Consider the following 20,345-nt stretch of genomic DNA (forward strand, 5'->3'; position numbering starts at 1 on the left):
ACACACAAAGCAAAAAACAAAAACAATAAAGAGGGGGGTCAAGAGGTATATGATGGAAAGGCCTGCCGGAACAACCATGTCTTCAATTGCTTCTTGAAGAGACCCAGCGAGGGAGACCTGCGAATCACAGGAGGTAAGTTGTTCCAGAGGCGAGGAGCCACCGCCGAGAAGGCCCGATTTCTTGTCTTCTCCTTCCGGGCCTCCCTCGGCGTTAGGCTCCTCAGCCTCACCTCCTGGCTCGCGCGGGTGACACGGGTAGATCTTGGTGGGAGTAGGCGTTCCGCCAAGTATCGAGGCCCTAAACCGTTTAGGGCTTTATACGTGAGCATCAACACTTTGAAGTCGATGCGGAAACGGATGGGCAGCCAATGCAAGGCGGCCAGAGTGGGTGAAATATGTTGGTATTTTTTCACACCACTGATTAATCTGGCCGCCGCATTCTGCACCACCTGTAGTTTCCGCAGCAGCCCCAAAGGTAGCCCCACGTAGAGCGCATTACAGTGGTCTAATCTCGAGATTACAAGCGCATGTACCAAGGTAGTGAGCGCCCCCACATCAAGGTAGGGTCGCAGCTGGGCTATCCGCCTGAGATGAAAAAAGGCGGTACAGACCACCGACGCCACCTGGGATTCCATAGTGAGTGCCGGGTCCAGGTGGATCCCCAAGCTGCGGACCACATCCCTGGCGGGCAAGGTCACCCCCCCAAAAGAGAGGGAGTTTCCCAAATCCCGAGCTGCGGGGGCGCCCACCCTCAGCACCTCCGTCTTGTCCGGGTTCAGCCTGAGCCCGTTCTCCTGCATCCATTGCAGTACAGTCTCCAGGCAGCGCCGAAGGGACAGAACGGCATCTCCTGCGGTTGGCAAAAAGGAGATATAGAGCTGGGTGTCATCAGCATACTGATGACACTTGACCCCACACCCCCTGATGACCTCTCCCAGCGGCCTCATGTAGATGTTAAACAACATTGGGGAGATAATCGACCCCTGCGGAACCCCACAATTGAGGATCCACGGGGCCGAGACACTCTCCCCAAGCTGAACTCTCTGAGGACGGTCCTCCAAGAAGGAACGGAGCCAGGACAATGCCAGGCCACCTATTCCCAGCTCGGAGAGCCTCCCCAGGAGGATACCGTGGTCAATGGTATCAAAGGCCGCTGAGATATCAAGGAGGACCAACAGAGACACTTTGCCCCTGTCGGCCTCCCTCAATAGGTCATCACACAGGGCGACCAATGCCGTCTCTGTACCATGGCGCGGCCTGAAGCCCGACTGAAATTGATCCAGGGCATCTGTTTCATCAAGGAGTGCTTGCAGCTGATCGGCCACCACCCTCTCCACCACTTTGCTTAGGAAAGAAACATTGGCGACGGGCCTGTAATTGCCAATTTCGTCCACCGCCAAACTAGGTTTCTTCCTGATGGGCCTAATGAGTGTATCCTTCAATTAGCTCCAAAACTGTGGAACTCTTCCCCAGTAACTTTAATGGAACCAGAGTTGGACAAATTTAGATAAGTTTTGAAAATCAGTTTGTTTATTGGAATCTGCTCTGGTGTAGAATGCAATATAGATAATCTTGTATATAGAAGCAAGAATACACAGCAGTGTGTACAATGTGCATTCTCAAAGCCAGATGTTCAGTTTTTTATTATTTATATTTTGTTATTATAGTGTTCATCTTAAGGAAGCTATTCTGGGATACCTCTTCTTTAACCTTTATTGCATGACCATAATCCTACTGTAATATGGAGGCATTTTCACTGAAAATAGTATGTTAATTAGTTGGTTAATTATTATGATCATTATTTTTTTATAATACTTCTGATTTCTCAGCATTGCTGATGCCTGAGGGCAGACCAAAGGGTCAATCCTAAAAATTAGCAATGAAGTCCTAAAAATTTGCAGGTGACATGTTTGAAAAATTACAGTGGGGTCTCTACTTAAGAACGTCCCTACTTAAGAACAATCCAACTTAAGAACAGCTCCATTTGCTAAATTTTGCTTCTACTTGAGAACAGAAATCCAAGATAAGAACAGGAAAAAAAACCTTTCCTGCTCTTTTTTTAACCTTAGGTCATCTTAGGTTAAAAAAAATTCTCCCCCTAGTGGCAGAGTACGTATTAACCAGCTTTGCATTAGTTCCTATGGGAACTAATGCTTCAATGTACGAACGCACCTCTACATAACAAAAAAACAGCCAGAACGGATTAATTGGTTTTCAGTCCATTCCTATGGGAAATTTTGCTTCAACTTAAGAACGTTTCAACTTAAGAACACCATTCCAAAACGGATTAAGTTCTTAAGTAGAGGTTCCACTGTAGTTTCTATGGACGGAAAAGAGCAGATACGGATTAAATGGTTTTCAATGCATTCCTATGGGAAATGCAGATTCAATATAAGAACTTTTCAACTTGAGAACCACCTTCCAATACGGATTACGTTCTTAAGTAGAGACCCCACTGTATTGATTTTTCTGATTTCAGGAAACAAATTAGCAGCTAAACTGATTTCTAAAGATTTTGAAATGATGTGAACTGTTGAAATAAGTATGATGAGGAGGATGCCATGATCTTGTTTCCATATTCTTTGAACTGTTTTAGTAAATATTTGATACTTTCTCTACTTTTCTCAAAAGCTATGTTTATCTTGTTATTTATCCAGAAGAATACTATCTGGCTTATTATCCATGTTTTATCCATGATAACTTGCTTGTCCCAGTACAGCACTATGGTTTTATTTTCTAAAAATTGAGGTGGCAGGAATTTATAAAATGGAGGAAAAGATGTGTGTAATCCATAAGGTTTAGCCAACTGCTCAAAAATGATTTTTGCAACTGGTATAAATCTGCCCATATAATCTGTTGACACTAAGTTAAGGAATCAAGCTACAATATCATTAATTCTTCCTTTGGATTCAGGCCAGGCCCTGTGTAAATCACCTATTGTTGCTGTTTAGTCATTTAGTCATATCCGATTCCTTGTGACCCCATGGACCAGAGCACGCCAGGCTCTCCCCTCTTCCACTGCCTCCCGGAGTTGGGTCAAATTCATGTTGGTTGCTTTGATGACACAGTCCAACCATCTTATCCTCTGCCATCCCCTTCTCCTCTTGCCTTCACACTTTCCCAACATCTGGGTGTTTACCAGGGAGTCTTCTCTTCCCATGAGATCTCCAATGTATTGGAGCCTCAGCTTCAGACCTGTCTTTCCAGCGAGTACTCAGGATGGATTTCCTTCAGAATGGATGGGTTTGTTCTCCTTGCAGTCCAGGGGACTCTCAAGACTCCAGCACCACAATTCAAAAACATCAATTCTTTGGCGGTCAGCCCTCTTTATGGTCCAGCTCTCACTTCCATACATTGCTATTGAAAAAACCATAACTTTGACTGTGCGGACCTTTGTTGGAAAGGTGATGTCTCTGGTTTTTAAGATGCTGTCTAGGTTTGTCATCACTTTCCTCCCAAGAAGCAGGTGTCTTTTAATTTCGTGGCTGCTGTCACTGTCTGCAGTGATCATGGAGCCAAAAAAAGTAAAATCTGTCACTGCCTCCATATCTTCCCCTTCTATTTGCCAGGAGGTGATGGGACTAGTGGCCATGATCTTAGTTTTTTTTTAATGTTGAGCTTCAGATGTGCTCTCCTCTTTCACCCTCATTAAGAGGTTCTTTGATTACTCCTCACCTGCCATCAGAGTGGTATCATCTGCATATCTGAGGTTGTTAATATTTCTTCCGGCAATCTTAATTCTGTCTTGGGATTCCTCCTTTCCTGCCTTTCGTATGATGTATTCTGCATATAAGTTAAATAAGCAGGGAGACAATATACTGTACAGTCTTGTCGTACTCCTTTCCCAATTTTGAACCAATCTGTTGTTCCATATCCAGTTCTAACTCTTGCTTCCTGCCCCACATATAGATTTCTCAGGAGATAGATAAGGTGGTCAGGGACTCCCATTTCTTTAAGAACTTGCCATAGTTTGCAGTGGTCCACACAATCAAAGGCTTTTGCATAGTCAATGAAACAGAAGTAGATATTTTTCTGGAACTCTCTAGCTCTCTCCATAATCCAGCGCATGTTAGCAATTTGGTCTCTAGTTCCTCTGTCCCTTTGAAATCCAGTTTGTACTTCTGGGAGTTCTCGGTCCACATACTGCTAAAGCCTGCCTTGTAGAATTTTGAGCATAACCTTGCTATCGTGTGAAATGAGTGCAATTGTATGGTAGTTGGAGCATTCTTTGGCACTGCCCTTCTTTGGGATGTAGACTGATCTGGCCACTGCTGAGTTTTCCAAATTTGCTGGCATACTGAGTGTAGCACCTTAACAACAGCATCTTTTAAGATTTTAAATAGTTCAACTGGAATGCCATCCCCTCCACTGGCCTTGTTGTTAGCCATGCTTTCCAAGGCCCACTTGACTTCTCTCTCCAGAATTTCTGGCTCAATGCCAGCAATCACACTATCTAGGTTGTCTGGGACATCGAGATCTTTCTGGTATAATTCCTCTGTGTATTCTAGCCACCTCTTCTTGATGTCTTCTGCTTCTGTGAATTCCCTACCATTTTTGCCCTTTATCATGTCCATCTTTGCACAAAATGTTCTGTGAAGGACCCTACACATGTAAATAGCAGCCCCCTGATCTTGACACTTGGCACTGAAACTGTGAGCAAAACAATGAACGGGCGGAATAAGACACTCACCTCCAGCTGTGTTCAGAGTAACACAACTAATAGAATACCTGAATAGGGTGTTTGCTATCTTGTTCTATATCAGAGTCCCAGTTTAGGCACCAAGGACCCACTTAGTCTAAGATCTTCCTTGAGTTTTCCCTTTCTTGGAGCTATAAACAAATAGGCAGTGTGTATGAAGCCTTTAGGCTTTTTGTTTCCTACCCCTTCTGTTTATTTTTGCTGTCCCCAATGTAATTGTACTGTATATTTTATATTCCTAATTGCTGAGTAGGGTTCCCCTGAGAAACAGTTATATGTGAGTGTGCCATTAGGACCAGTCCTCTGAGACCAATACAATGGAGTTCAAATTCTCATATTGTCTATGTATTCATAGACATAACTGGACAGCATACCTGCTAATACATTATACAGATCAGATGAGGGCTGAAGGGGGATGGAGTTATCCTTTTTGCTGGCGATTGTTATTGTTGAATACTCTTGGCTTCCTTTTGTGAGGAATATGCTAAGCATGAACCACCATTGGTTTTCTCGTTTCTTAAGTGTATACTTAATTGTAATGGATTATATGCAGGAAATTTTCTGCATCATGGGAAGCTGCACAGAATGTGTGTTGTCCATAGTGCTGTAACAGTGCTGTGTATTTTCTTGTCTGCACAGGTATTTTAGTCTTGTTCATGAAATGGGGGCACTACTAAATAGAGATGGGCACGAAACAAACCACAAAACAACCCCCCCACACACACACACACAATTTGGCTGTTTCGTGGTTCATTATGGGATGCTTTGGGAGATACATGTTTGCTCAGAACAAAATGCTGAACTATTATTGGCAATTTGTACACCTCATGGTTTGTGCAATTTGGGACTTCTAGGAGCAGTAGAATGGCTCCTACATGAGTTAGAGATGCCAAAACTTGGCCTATAACTTGGAACTCCCAATTCCAATCTTTGTCAGACTTGGAGGAGTGGAGTGGAGAGTCAGCTGAAGACTTGCTTTCAGTTTGATTTCTCTAACTCTTGCAGGGGCTGTTCTGTCACTCCTGGAAGTCCTGAATTGTATGAACCACAAAATGGTTAGTTTTATTGGAAAGTTTGTGGTTCGTGAATAATGATTAAACATGAACCATCATTAACCACTGTTTTCCCATTTTCTGCCCATTCTCCTCCTGAATCAAACCATATGCTCAAATTTATACAATATTGAGAGATTGCTTTTTTGCCATCGCTATGCGAATTCATCGTTAACCGGGGCACTCGTTAAACGAGGCACCACTGTATCTTAAATTATTGATGTTTCATCCACCTACTTTCACTCCTTCATCTGAATCTACTCCAACTTTCTGTATACAGTGGAGTCTCGACTTATGGATGGCTCCACTAATGTACTTTTTGACCTACAGACTTCTCTGGCCGCAAAAGTTTCATTTTGACTTGCGGCCGGAGAATCGACCTACGGACCAGAAGGGGGAGGCGGGGAAAGCGCCAAATTCAAATTTGGGGCTTTCCCCGCCTCCCACTTCCAGTCTGTAGGCCACAGGTCGTGCCTCTGGATGCCTTCCAGGGCTTCTCCGCAGCCATGGGAGGCATCTCGGAGGTCCCCCCCACTGCCGATAGTACTTCGGAGGCACTATTGGCGGCAGGGGGGGACCTCCAAGATGCCTCCCATGGTGGTAGGGAAGGCCTCCAGAGGTTCCCCCCTCCGCCGACGCAGGCTTTCCCAGGGAGTGGACCGGGCCTACCAGGGGAGGGCTTCCCCTGGTAGGCCCAGTCTACTCCCTGGGAAAGCCTGGGGAGTAGACCTGGCCTACTGGGGGAAGCCCTCTCCTGATAGGCCCGGTCTACCAGGCTTTCCTGGGCAGTAGACCGGGCCTACTGGGAGAGGCCTCCGCCAGCAGCAATGGCAGCAGTGAGGGACCCCCAAGAGACCTCCAGCAATGGCAGAGAAGCCCTCAGAGGCCTCGCGCAGCAGTGATGGCAGCAACGGGAGACCCTTGGAACACTTCAGAAAGATAAGTTTAATTTTGATTATTTTTGTGTGTGTGGGGGGGGGTTTCTTGGGCCGGATACGGATTAAATGGTTTTCAATGCATTTCTATGGGAAATGCATTTTCGACTTGAGGACTTTTTGACCTATGGACCCCATTCAAATACAGATTAATTTTGTAGGTTGAGACCCCACTGTATGTTCTGTATACAGATTGAACAGATAGGGAGATAAAATGCATCATTTTCTGATACTTTTGCCTATAGGAAACCATTATGTCTATGCATTTTCTGCCCTAACTATAGCTTCTTGCCACAATACATCAGGATAATCAAGTGTTGAGGCACACCCATTTCTTTCAAAACAACTCATCATTTCTCATGAACAACACAGTCAAAGGTTTTGCTCTACTCTATAAGCACTGACAGATCTTCTGAAGTTCTTTGATGATCTCCAATAGCTAGTGGATATTTGCAGTAAGATCTCAGGTGCCTCTTTTCTGAATCCAACTTCAGCATCAGAGGAGTGGAGAACAAAGATTTTTACCTTATGCCTTGTTTTGTATAAGGTAAAAATCTTTGTTGCAACACCTTGAGCATCGCTTTGCTTGCATGGGAAATTAGAGCAATGGTCATATTGTTACTGCTCTCCTTATCTCTTTTTGGGAGGGGGGGCTGGAATGTATAGTGAGCATTTCTAGTCTGTAGGCCATTGTTTTGTTTTCCATATGTTGGCATATTCTTGTTATGATTTTGACAGTCTCTGTAGCTTATTTCTTTCCAATGCTTTCAGAGCTGTTTTTACTTAACTTTCTAGAATTTCAGGCTCCTTCATCATAGGATTCATCTTCAAAGGAATTTATTCTCCTTTTATCTCTTCTATATATGTCTTCAGTATAGTGTTTCCACCTTCTCTTTATTTAATCCTGTTTAGATAATGTGCTTCACTCTTGATCTTTCAACATTCCTAATCTAGAATTTAATTTCCCCTTGATTTCTTGGATTTTCTGGAAGAGATACCTTGTTCTTCCCCTTCATTTTTCTCTTCTATTTGCACTTGTCATTATAATAGTTCTTTTTGTCTCTATATAACAGTTGCTGAAAAGCTGCATTTAGGGTTCTGACTCTGTTTCTGTCAGTGCTTTTCATTTGTCCTTAATAATTTGAAGTGTTTTATCTATCAACCCATCTAGGTTTTTCCTTTCTTTATACTACTGGAATTAATATCTTTTTGCATTCTTTCCTAATAGTATATCTGGTTTCAATCCACACTTCTTTTGATTCATGGTCTATTGAATTTAGTACTGTAATGTAAACCTGCTCTTTATGTGGATTTGAAATTAATCAGAAATGTTGTTTAATTTTTCTTTTGGCACTAGGAGTCTTTTAGTGTTCTTCTTTGGCTTTATTTGATATTAACAGTTCATGATCTGTACCATAATCTGTTCCTGGTTTTATTTTAGCAGAGAAAATACAGTGCTCCATCTCCTGCTTCCAATTATGTGGTCTGTTTGATTTCTATATTGGCCATCTGGTGATGGCCATGTGCACAGTTGTCCGTTTGGTTGCTTGACACATGTATTTGCAATAAAGAGATTACTAGCTTCACAGAACTCTATGTGGCATTATTCTCCTTCATTTCTAACACCTAGATCAAATTTTCCAACATTTGGATCTGCTTTCTTTCTTACTTTTGTATTTCAATCACTTGCATCATATGCATGTCTTGTTTTGGTGTGTAATATTCACAAATGGGTTGGTACTTTAGAACTTTTGAAAACCGAATATTGATAGTAGCATTACTTAGCAGCTGGCAAGAGTAATATTTGATTTAGGCCTGTAGAGTTGATTGGATTCCATTTCAGTTTGTATTCCATACAAAAATGTCTGCTGAGTGTTGTATGCATTGTGCTTTTAGGTAAAGGTAAAGGTTCCCCTTGACATTTAGTCAGTCGTGTTCAACTCTAGGGGGTGATGCTCATCCCCGTTTCCAAGCTGTAGAGCCAGCGTTTGTCCGAAGACAGTTTCCGTTGTCACATGGCCAGTGCGACTTAGATTCGGAACGCTGTTTACCTTCCCACCAAGATGGTACCTATTTATCTACTCGCATTTACCTGCTTTCGAACTGCTAGGTTGGTGGGAGCTGGGACAAGCGATGGGCACTCACTCCGTTGCGTGGATTCGATCTTATGACTGCTGGTCTTCTGACCCTGTAGCATACAAAGGTGTCTTTCTGCGGTTTAGCCCACAGCGCCACCACGTACAGTGGTGCCTCGCATAGCGACGTTAATCCGTTCCGGATTAATCGTCGCTATGCGAAAACATCGCTGAACAGAATAAAAAAAGCCATAGGAACACATTAAACTTTGTTTAATGTGTTCCTATGGAGGATAAACTCACCGTTCAGCGATGTTCCTCCATAGGGGCGGCCATTTTCAGTGCCTCTAAAGCGAGGCAGCACAGCCGGTCGGCAATTTTAGAACCACCGACCAGCTGACCGAAAATGGGGCCTTTGGCATTTTCCCCCAGCTGAGTGGCGGGAGCTTCAAAGCCCCGCCGCTCAGCTGGGGGAAAATATCGGCAGTCGGCGGTGGCTTTGGATGGATCCCAAAGCCACCGCCGACCGCCGACATTTGCCTTCCGAGCTCTCAAAGGGCTTCCCCGCCACACATTGGAGAAAGCCCTTTGAGAGCTCGGAAGGCTCTCAGCGGCGGCGGGGACAGGGTAGGGGGTATCCGAATGGCTTCCAGGCAAAGCACTGGAAGCCATTCAGAACCCCCCTGCCCCCGCCGCCGCTTGGATCCAGCCCCCGGCCGGTTCCCCTTGCATGGTCTGATCCGACCATGCAAGGGGAACCGGCTGGGGGCCGGATCTAAGCTCCTACCGCCGCCGCCGCCACTTGGATCCGGCCCCCGGCCGGATCCAAGCTCCTACCGCCGCCGCTGCTGCTTGGATTCTCCCCCCGGCCGGCTTTCCCTTCCATGGTCAGACTAGGAGTCCAGCCATGGATGGGGTAACCGGCCGGGGGGCGGATCCAAGCTCCTACCGCCGCCGCCGCCGCTTGGATCCAGCCCCCGGCCGGTTCCCCTTGCACGGTCGGATCAGACCGTGCAAGGGGAACCGGCCGGGGGCCGTATCCAAGCAGCGGCGGCGGCGGTAGGAGCTTAGATCCGGCCCCCATCCGGATCCAAGCTCCTACCGCCGCTGCCGCTGCTTGGATTCTCCCCCTGGCCGGCTTTCCCTTCCATGGTCGGACTCTCAGGAGTCCGGCCATGAATGGGGTAACCGGCCGGGAGGCGGATCCAAGCCCCACCGCCACCGCCGCCGCTTGGATTCGCCCCCTGGCCAGTTCCCCTTGCATGGTCGGATCAGACCAAGCAAGGGGAACCGGCCGGAGGATGGATCCAAGCGGCGGCAGCAGCGGTAGGAGCTTTGATCCGGCCCCCAGCCGGTTCCCCTTGCATGGTCAGATCAGACCAAGCAAGGGGAACCGGCCGGGGGCCGGATCCAAGCCCCTACCGCCACCGCCGCCGCTTGGAACCGCATGGTCAGATCCGACCATGCAAGGGGAACCGGCCGGGGGCCGGATCCAAGCGGCGGCGGCAGCGGTAGGAGCTTGGATTCTCCCCCCGGCCGGTTACCCCATCCATGGCTGGACTCCAGAGAGTCCGACCATGGAAGGGAAAGCCGGCCGGGGGGAGAATCCAAGCAGCGGCGGCGGCGGTAGGAGCTTGGATCCGGCTGGGGGCCGGATCTAAGCTCCTACCGCCGCCGCCGCTGCTTGGATCCGGCCCCCGGCCGGTTCCCCTTGCATGGTCTGATCCGACCATGCAAGGAGAACTGGCTGGGGGCCGGATCTAAGCTCCTACCGCCGCCGCCGCTGCTTGGATACGGCCCCCGGCCGGTTCCCCTTGCATGGTCTGATCCGACCGTGCAAGGGGAACCGGCCGGGGGCTGGATCCAAGCGGTGGCGGCAGCGGTAGGAGCTTGGATTCTCCCCCCGGCCGGCTTTCCCTTCCATGGTCGGACTCCTGAGAGTCCGACCATGGAAGGGGAACCGGCCGGGGGGCGGATTCTAGCCCCGGATGCCTGATAGGCATCCGGACCCCTGCCGCGGCGGCTTGGATCCGCGTTGCGGCCGGCTACCCCATCCATGGTCGGACTCCTGAGAGTCTGACCATGGCGGGGGTAGCTGGCCGCGGGGCGGATACAAGCGGCGGGGGTGGGGGTCCGGATGCCTTTCAGGCATCCGAAGGGGAATCCCGGCGGTGGCCTCGGAAGGACCCTTCGGAAGGGTCCTTCCGAGGCTACCGCCGGCATTTTCCCCCAGCTGAGCAGCGGGGCTCCCGCTCAGCTAGGGGAAAATGCCCCCTCCGAAGGGGAATCCCGGCGGTGGCCTTGGAACGACCCTTCGGAAGGGTCCTTCCGAGGCTACCACCGGCATTTCCCCCCAGCTGAGCAGCGGGAGCGGTCCTTTGGAGGCTCCCGCCACTCAGCTGGGGGAAAATGGGGCCTGTGGGGAAAACATCGCAAAGCGATTTTTCCCCATAGGCAACATCGCAAAGCGATGGCAAAAGAGATTGCTTTTTTGCCATCGCTATGCGAATTCATCGTTAACCGGGGCACTCGTTAAACGAGGCACCACTGTAAAAGAAAATTTCAAACTTAATCCAAAAGTTAAGTATTACTGTATAACTTATTTTTCATGCCATAGCAAAGGTTATTTTGTGTCTTCTACAAAGGAAATAAATTCTGCACCACTGTTTATTAAATGCATAGTATGTTTTTTGTCTCACTCTACCCCACTGTATTTACCCACTGATATGGTGACTTGAAAGCAAATACTACTGTTTACATTATTTGCTAGGTTTACATTTTCAGTTATTTGTTGCTGCACCATGAGATCTTGTATCCTTTTTGTGATCCCTTGCCAGGTTGCCCTCTTCAGCAACCCCCTGGGTTTTGGGGAAAAAAGGAACATTCCTATCCTTATGGTGATTTGTAGCAGGCTCAAATAATTAAGGAACAGTGTATGTCACAAAGTTAATGTAAATCTTTAAGAGAAGAGGATAGTTCATTCTTATTTGGATGTAGATGTGTAGTTCTTCTTTGTGAGATGAAAAAGCAACCACTCTATTAATGCTTTATCACTTGGTTCGTGATTTATTTACCATTGTGTGTAATTGGAACCACTCCTCTGATGGCTACAAAATCTTGAAATACTACAGTGATATATTTTTCAGGGTCTGTAAATGCTTGGTTATTTTCAGTTCTCTCCATGTTCTAAAATCATCAGAGCTAGATATATTTATATATAGGTGTGTTGTATATTCTCCTGTTTGCTTAGTACTAGTGGTTCCTGGCCCCTGAAGTGTGCTGTCATGTACCACAACTCTCAGGACTAGTTCATTATATAAATCTGGACCAATCTAGAAAACTATTTCAATGTAAGAATTAATGTAAATCTTACAGCCTGGCATGAATTGCAAACCACATAATTCTCATATATGACTGAATATACAGAGACTTCATCCTAATTAATGGAGGGAGTGTATCCTGTGAATGTGCCCCCCCCGATTTCTTTTAATATTTTGTTCTGTACATTACATAGGCATTCTCTAGCAGAATAGCAATATGTAAATATTACAATAAATTGAAATAATAATATATAAAGCAGCGCTATGATATTTAGTCATTTAAATGTTTAGTCATTAAACAGTCTGTCTGTGTAGGAGGCCTGAAAATGAGGCGATTTGCTGACAACACAGCATATGCTGTTCTGATACGAAAGGCTATCTTGATTTTTAGTATTTTAATTTCTTCTTATGCAGGGGGCAGGATTGACTTGAAAGTATCAATAATTTAAAAGAAACCAAATAGTCTGTTTCTCAGCAACAGCAAGGTATGTATATAGCTAGGACTATTTCCAATAATATGTTGGGAATTTGTGTAAGAACTTCAAGTTCTGCTTTACAACTTGTTCTCATGAGTGAGCAGAAGTATTTTATGGCAAGCAGTGAAAGGTTGGGTGATAGCTACATAGGGAAATGCTTAGCTGTCAGTATCAGTATGAAGGCTGTAAGCTGAACAGCACAAGTAACATTTCAGAATCATGAACATGATATATTTATAGAATATATTATTGGGAAAAGCCTGCTGCTTGTTTGGCAATATGCATTCTTCAAATCTAATGTGTTTAGTCTTCGTGACTCCTAATGAAGTTCATTAAAATAACAACAAAAACCCTTAAAATTTCGTTTACTTCAGTAAGCTTTGGACTTGTTCATTTTAATAGAATGGTAGTACAGTTGTTCAAAGAAGAAATTCTCAATAATGCTATTAAAACTGTGTAGCAGTCTATGTGTATGATTGGCAAGGGAGCAATACAAGTGCAGTTGGTGTAATATAGCAAGCAGCTGTAATGAGTGTTGCTGGGGACTTCCTACTGTTAACTATGAAATAGTTCATGTTCATAGCCTTTGCTGTTCTAGAACTGAAATTGATTGGATCCAGATTTGATCCTGCTTGCATTAGACTCATTAAAATTAACGAGTCTGTATTCTCTTTTATTATATATGAATATTTATAAACTACTTAGATTCAAAAATTTCAAAACAACAACCTACAACTTAAAATATATGGAGTACATAAATACAGTATATCCAGTACAGAAATAGAAACTGTGGTGCTTAATGTGAGCAAAATACCATGCACTGGAATAAGCCGTGTACAAGCAAACAATTATAAAAAAGTTTTGTTCCAGAAATGAGAAACCCAGAAGAAATGATACTGTTTCAATCATGAGGTGAGAGAGAATACCAGCAGTTAAGGGCTATAGTGCAATGATGGAGTAATATAATAATGATGGAATAACATTAAAAAAGCTTCATGGAAAGCCATCATTCAAGTCTATGCTCCAACTACGGATGATGATGATGAAGAAATTGAAAGCTTTTATGCAATTTAATACAGGTGCCCAGGAACAGATTGGACATGCACCAAAACAGTCAAAGTTCTTCAAAGAGATCTTAACCAAGGATTATGTATGCAACTTTTTTACTTAGACTGGAAAGTTGCTTGGCTAATCTAACTGATTTTCAAGTAATGGAAGAATCTAAAAATAATTTCTTGCCAAACCAGCAGAGGGGGAGGATGGTGCTGAGAAGAAGGGAGGGTGAACAGTTCTTTGTTTGCTCGCTTGTGAACAGTTGCTAATTGCACCTCATTTATTTACAGATGGATACTAATCTCTCTCTCTTTTCTGCATGGCATGAACTGTGAGAACATTGTGAAAATAATAGTGATTTAGTTGTTGGAACAAAAGAGTAGAATCTGTTTTCACCACACGCTGGGGAAACATAGAGGAAATCTCATATACCAAAGCTTGGGTTGTCCTGTAGTTACTTTAGAATGTATTTTAAGATAGTGGGGTTGATCTATTTAAAGTTACCTTCTTTAAAACTTTGTGGGTTTTATTTACGGTTTAAAGTAGTAATGAATTACATGTTTTTAAGTATGTTCTTTGTTTTACCCTTGTAAACATGTTTTATAGGAAACTAAACAAGAGAAACTTAAAATAGTTGTACTATTTTTAATATGAGCACACAAGGTTATACAAATAAAAGATCTTTATGCTGCAGAGTGTCAACAACGATTCTGTGCAACCTCATTAAAATACAGTGAAATTTGAGATCCTGGCATAAACAGTCTTGTAGGAAGGAAAAATCCTACCCTGAAAATAAGGTGACTTCAGTCTGCTTCTGAAACTCTGTTTTTCTATACAGGTAATGCCTTTGCATCAGGTTGTGTGTCAAAATGAGCTATCATTTTTCATTAAAAAAGAGAAGATACTGAAGTACCCTGCAAACTGTGTACATAGGAATACAATAAGTTGAAGATGAAGAGTGTTAATATGAAAACATTTAAATAGACAAAGTGACACAATGAACAAAGAAGTAAGAATTCCACAGAGAAGTATACATTGGCTGAAATCCTGTTCTGCAAGTTACACCACATAAAGCTGATGGTGATTTTTTGGAAATAAAACATTTCTCATTTCCTCCCCCTTCCTCACAAGGTTCTGAGGCTGATGTGGAATCTCTTGTCAGAAAGCCTTGGGGGGGCCCTCAGGACAGAGGGCCTAATTAAAGCCTTCCTCTCCTTTCTGTGGCCTCCATGAGAGCCTTGGGACCTACAGCAGAGGAGACAGAAATGTTTTATTTTTGAGAAATCACCACAGGTGATGCTGTCATCAGTCTTATGGGGCATAATTTACAGAACAGGATTTCAGCCAGAGAATACTATTATATATTCCAGCAATTCACAAAGAAGCTAAATAGGGAAATGATTTCAGTTAAAAAATCATTCAGTTAAAACCCCAACTACCACCTGCTGTTTTGTTTCACAGGTGTTAGCCTCTTATATATAAAAGACCTATTAATCTGTTTCCCATTTCAACTTGTGAAACTGCAGTCACTTTGCAAAACACAATTAAAAATTGCTTGAGGAGGTTGGCCTTTCTGAGGTTATGAGAAGCTGCACCTTGTGTCTGTTTGTCTGCTATCTGATTGGGTAAAACTGTTGCTAGGCTTATACATACTTTTGTTCCTTGGCAGAATTAGAAACTTCAACATGACCTGTTCAAACTGCTTTCTGCTGCCCTCCTCAGTTCTGTTTGTCTCACTTTCTGACTGCTCTGGAAAGTCTCCCGTTCATGGGACGGGCTGTCCATTATGAACTGTAGTAGAGCACGGCTTGTAAATGCATTTGTCTTTTCTGTTTCTCCAGCTTTTAGGTTCACCTGAACCTAAGTAAGTAACATCAAGATTATCTGTGTAGTTCTTCAGAACTACAAGCTGTGGATACTTTTAAGAACCGGAACAATTCATGCTGTAGGAGAGATTCAATATTAACTCTGCACTTTCTAGAATGCATATAACTGCCTTCTAGGATCATACACCCTAAGAAAGAGGCATTCTGGCAAAGAAAAGAGTGGGTTTTGGTACTCATATACACAAACAGTACGGCAACTAAGGTATGCTTCCTCTTGTTCCATATTCAAAGTCTTCTCTTGCTTTAATTTAATGTAAATAGTAAGGAATAAAAAGATGTTAACAACATGTGTGTTCTGAACTATACTAAGTGTATGAACTTGGCATCACTGGGAGCACCTGCAGGAGGTTAAAACATGGTTGAGAAAACAGCGGAAAAGAGAGAACATTGGTTAGACCAATGTAACAATGCCTCGATTAGGCAGCTAAAAAAAATGCCAGTAACTCTACAAGAAGAGGGGGGGAAACAATTCAGTTACAGCACAATACAGTGATTTAGCTTGACTGAGCAAGTGCATGTGGACTTCAGGGTTGTGAAATCTACAGAAGTGGGAAAAGCTCTTTTTACTACATCTCCCAGAATTCTTGTTGGCTCAGGGCTTTGGGGAGCTGCAGTCTAGAAACTAACTTTGTAAAGCTCTAGATCTAAGTTGTAAGTGGGTACAGTGGTGCCTCGTATAACGAGTGCCCCGTTTAACGACGAATTCGCATAGCGATGGCAAAAATGCCATCGCTTTTGCGATCGTATAACGAAGGTGCCTATGGGGAAAAATCACTTTGCAATGTTTTCCCCATAGGCACCATTTTCCCCCAGCTGAGCGACGGGAGCCTCCAAAGGAGCGCTCCCACCACTCAGCTGGGGAAAAATGCCTGCGGTGGCCTTTGAAGGACCCTTCCGAAGGGTCCTCCTGAGGCCACCGCGGGGGGAGGGTGGGGGGATCCGATGCCTGTCAGGCATCCTGGGCTCGGATCCCACCCGCCGCTGGTTACCCAGCCTTGGCGGCGGGTGGGATCCAAGCCCGGGATGCCTAAAAGGCATCCGGATCCCCCCGCTCTCCCACCCTCCCCCCGCGGCTTGGATCGGACCCGCGGGGGCTTGCCCTGCCATGGCTGGACTCCCAAGAGTCCAGCCATGCCCGGGGTAGCCCCCGCGGGTCGGATCCAAGCCGGATCCAAGCCGCGGGGGGAAGGTGGAGAGACCTGATGCCTGTCAGGCATCCTGGGCTCGGCAGCGCGGAGCGGCAGGGAGAGGGTGGAGGGGTCCCGAAGGTCTCCAGGCTTTTGCCTGGAAGCCTTCGGTCCCCCCCACCCTGTCCCCTTCGCTGGCAGCCACCCCCCGCCGCTTTCCCCAGCCTGGATCGGGCTCCTGGGAGTCCGATCTCGGCTAGGGAAGGCAGCGCGGGGCGGCGGGGACAGGGTGGAGGGGTCCCGAAGGCTTCGGGATCCCCCCCACTCTGTCCCCTTCGCTGGCAGCCACCCCCCGCCGCTTTCCCCAGCCTGGATCGGGCTCCTGGGAGTCCGATCTCGGCTAGGGAAGGCAGCGCGATGCGGCGGGGACAGGGTGGAGGGGTCCCGAAGGCTTCGGGATCCCCCCCACCCTGTCCCCTTCACTGGCAGCCACCCCCCGCCGCTTTCCCCAGCCTGGATCGGGCTCCTGGGAGTCCGATCTCGGCTAGGGAAGGCAGCGCGGGGCGGCGGGGACAGGGTGGAGGGGTCCCGAAGGCTTCGGGATCCCCCTCCCACCCTGTCCCCTTCGCTGGCAGCCACCCCCCGCCGCTTTCCCCAGCCTGTATCGGGCTCCTGGGAGTCCGATCTCGGCTAGGGAAGGCAGCGCGGGGCGGCGGGGACAGGGTGGAGGGGTCCCGAAGGCTTCGGGATCCCCCCCACTCTGTCCCCTTCGCTGGCAGCCACCCCCCGCCGCTTTCCCCAGCCTGGATCGGGCTCCTGGGAGTCCGATCTCAGCTAGGGAAGGCAGTGCGACGCGGAGGGGACAGGGTGGAGGGGTCCTGAAGGCTTCGGGATCCCCCCCACCCTGTCCCCTTCGCTGGCAGCCACCCCCGCCGCTTTCCCCAGCCTGGATCGGGCTCCTGGGAGTCCGATCTCGGCTAGGGAAGGCAGCGCGGGGCGGCGGGGACAGGGTGGAGGGGTCCCGAAGGCTTCCAGGCTTTTGCCTGGAAGCCTTTGGGATCCCCCACCCACCCTGTCCCTGCCAGTTTTTAGTCCATTGGAACGCATTAACCAGGTTTTAATGTGTTTCAATGGGCTTTTTAATTTCGCTTTACGATGTTTCCGTATAGCGACGTTAATCCTGGAACGGATTAACGTCGCTATACGGGGCACCACTGTATAATCAAAACTCTGCTTCTAGATTTCTTGTTTTTATTACTCTTAAAAACAAAACACAACTTGTTTATTGACTTCTTGTATTTGCTTTCCCTGCCTATTATGTGCATTCAGGATGATTAATCTCTGTGAGAAAGAGTAATACAGTATGTGACATATTTTAACTCACTTAGAGTGCAATTACACAGTGAGGAAATGCTAATTCACTTGCTGTGGAATTGCACTAGGGAATTCAGGTTTCCCCCGGCCTGTTTGCATCTCAGTTCCTAATCCCTTGGTATTTCCTGCATTTTATGCCAATGTGCCCAAACCCTTACATTTGTATGTGATTGAAACATACAGTATTGTAGTTTAGGTTTCTTTACTAGTTCTATTTGTGTGTTAAATGTTCATACATATCAATGATAAAAGTTTAGTTTTCCTTTAGGGGGGGAAATACATTTCTGTAGCAGTTTTTATGACTGATAAGTAAAAAGTCTCATTTTCCTGTCATAGTGAAGAGGAATAACACACTTTTGCAATTTCAGCAATTTCCTTCCTTCAGGGGAGGTTTGTATTGTAAACTCTGTGTACAAAGGTACCGAAATCCGCACACAGAATTTGTATGCTCTTAAGGGAGCAAGTGAATACATGTTCAGTAAACTAAAATGATGATTTTTCTATTTTTCTTCTCTGTGTCCTTTCCTGAAATAGTGTTGAACTACTGGTGCTAAAAAACACAGGCTTAAGCCAACACAAACGAAGATTAACTAAATATCTATTTAGCATTACTGAGGAAAGTTAGAGCCTCTGTATGTAGGAATTTGGACATAAAGGTTTTAGGACCTCATGGAAGTATGCTGAGATGAGACTTTTTAATCACTGCATTGTTTTCAAGGTGTTTGCGGAGTAACTGCTTTATAATCTGCTCCCAAATTTTCCCTCAGATTAATGTCAGTTTGACCAATCTGTAGTTCCGACATTCCTCCTTTTTGCCCTTTTTGAAGATAGGGACAAGTATCTTACACAGTAATAACTAGAAGCCAACATGGCTTGTCAAGAACAATTCCTGCCAGACTAATCTTACCTCATTTTTGATCAGGTATCCTCCCTGGTAGTCAGTGGGAATGCTATAGACAAAGCCTTTGACAAAGTGCCCAGAATGTTTTGATTAACAAGCTAACTAGATGTGGGCTGGATAGAACAACTGTCAGGTGGATACACAGTTGGTTATAGAACTGTACTCAGAGAGTGCTTATCAATGGCTCTCTCTCAAACTGCAAGGAGGTAACAAATGGGATGTCACACGTGTCAGTCCTGAACCCAGTGTTCTTCAACATTTTTATGAATGACTTGGATGAGGAGGTACAGGAAATACTAATTAAATTTGCAGATAACACAATAATGGATAGAATAGCTAATATGTTGGAAGACAGGAACCAAATCCAAAAAGTTCTTGATAGACTTGAATACTGGGCTGAAAACAACAGAATGAAATTTAAGAGGGCTAAGTGCAAAGGTCTACAGCTAGGAAAAAACCCAAATGCACAAGACAGGGGGTACTTGGTTCAATAATACTATGAATAGAAAGGATCTTGGAATTGTTGTAGATCACAAACTAAATATGAACCAAAAGTGCAGTGTGGCTGCAAAAAAGCCAAATGCCATTTTACGCTTCATTAACAGAAGTATAGTCATCAAATCCTGTGAGGTACTAGTTCCCCTCTATTCAGCACTGGTTAGGCCTCATATTGAGTACTGCGTCCAGTTCTAGAGACTGGACTTTACGAAAGATGCAGACAAACTGGAAAAAATTCAGACGAGCGCAACAAGGATTATTAGGAAACTGGAAAATAAGACTTATAAGAAAAAAACTAAATGAACTGGGCATGTTTAGCATTGAGAAAATAAAACTATGGGGAGATACAATGGCACTTTAAAAATACTTGAAAGGCATTCAAGTATTTGAATCCTACAGAGGAAGGGCAGGATCTGTTCTGTTATCCCCAACCTGCAGGACACGTAATAATGGGCTCATGCTACAGGATTTAGGCTGAATAATGACATTTCCCCTTCTTCAGAGGCTCTCTTGATACCTAAACACATGTGGTATGTTTCCTCCAGTGACATGATCTCTGTGGTATTCTAAGTTTATTATTGTTCACTTGTTGGGCTATCCTGAGCTGTTGTGATGTCTGTTGACAGCTTTGTACACCCTTGTTTTCTAAGGCCATACTTGAAAGTGCCATGTGACAATCATTTTCTGAATGTCTGAATTCGTAAGGGAATTATAAGGCTGGAACCTGGACAGATGTTGCTACCGGAACTCTCAGAAATTAGTTTGGGAATAATTATGATTGTAGAAGGCAAGGAAAGTGCTGCAGATCAGCAAGTCACAAAGAAGTTCTCGAAGGCTTCAACGGCTGGGATCCAATGGCTGTTGTGGGTTTTCTGGGCTGTTTGGCCGTGTTCTTAAGAAAAACCTTAAGAACATGGCCAAACAGCCCAGAAAACCCACAAGAACCACA

At 45.4% G+C, this 20,345-nt stretch overlaps 1 protein-coding gene across 1 annotated transcript in view; it reads left to right on the forward strand.

Annotated features, from left to right (window-relative positions):
• The window catches only part of SESN1 (sestrin 1), an 82,414-nt gene that overhangs the window by 36,629 nt on the left and 25,440 nt on the right, over positions 1-20,345 (forward strand). The window lies entirely within an intron of this gene.

Source organism: Pogona vitticeps, chromosome 1 (genome assembly GCF_051106095.1).
Source record: "Pogona vitticeps strain Pit_001003342236 chromosome 1, PviZW2.1, whole genome shotgun sequence".
In the NCBI taxonomy this organism is placed as follows: domain Eukaryota; kingdom Metazoa; phylum Chordata; class Lepidosauria; order Squamata; family Agamidae; genus Pogona; species Pogona vitticeps.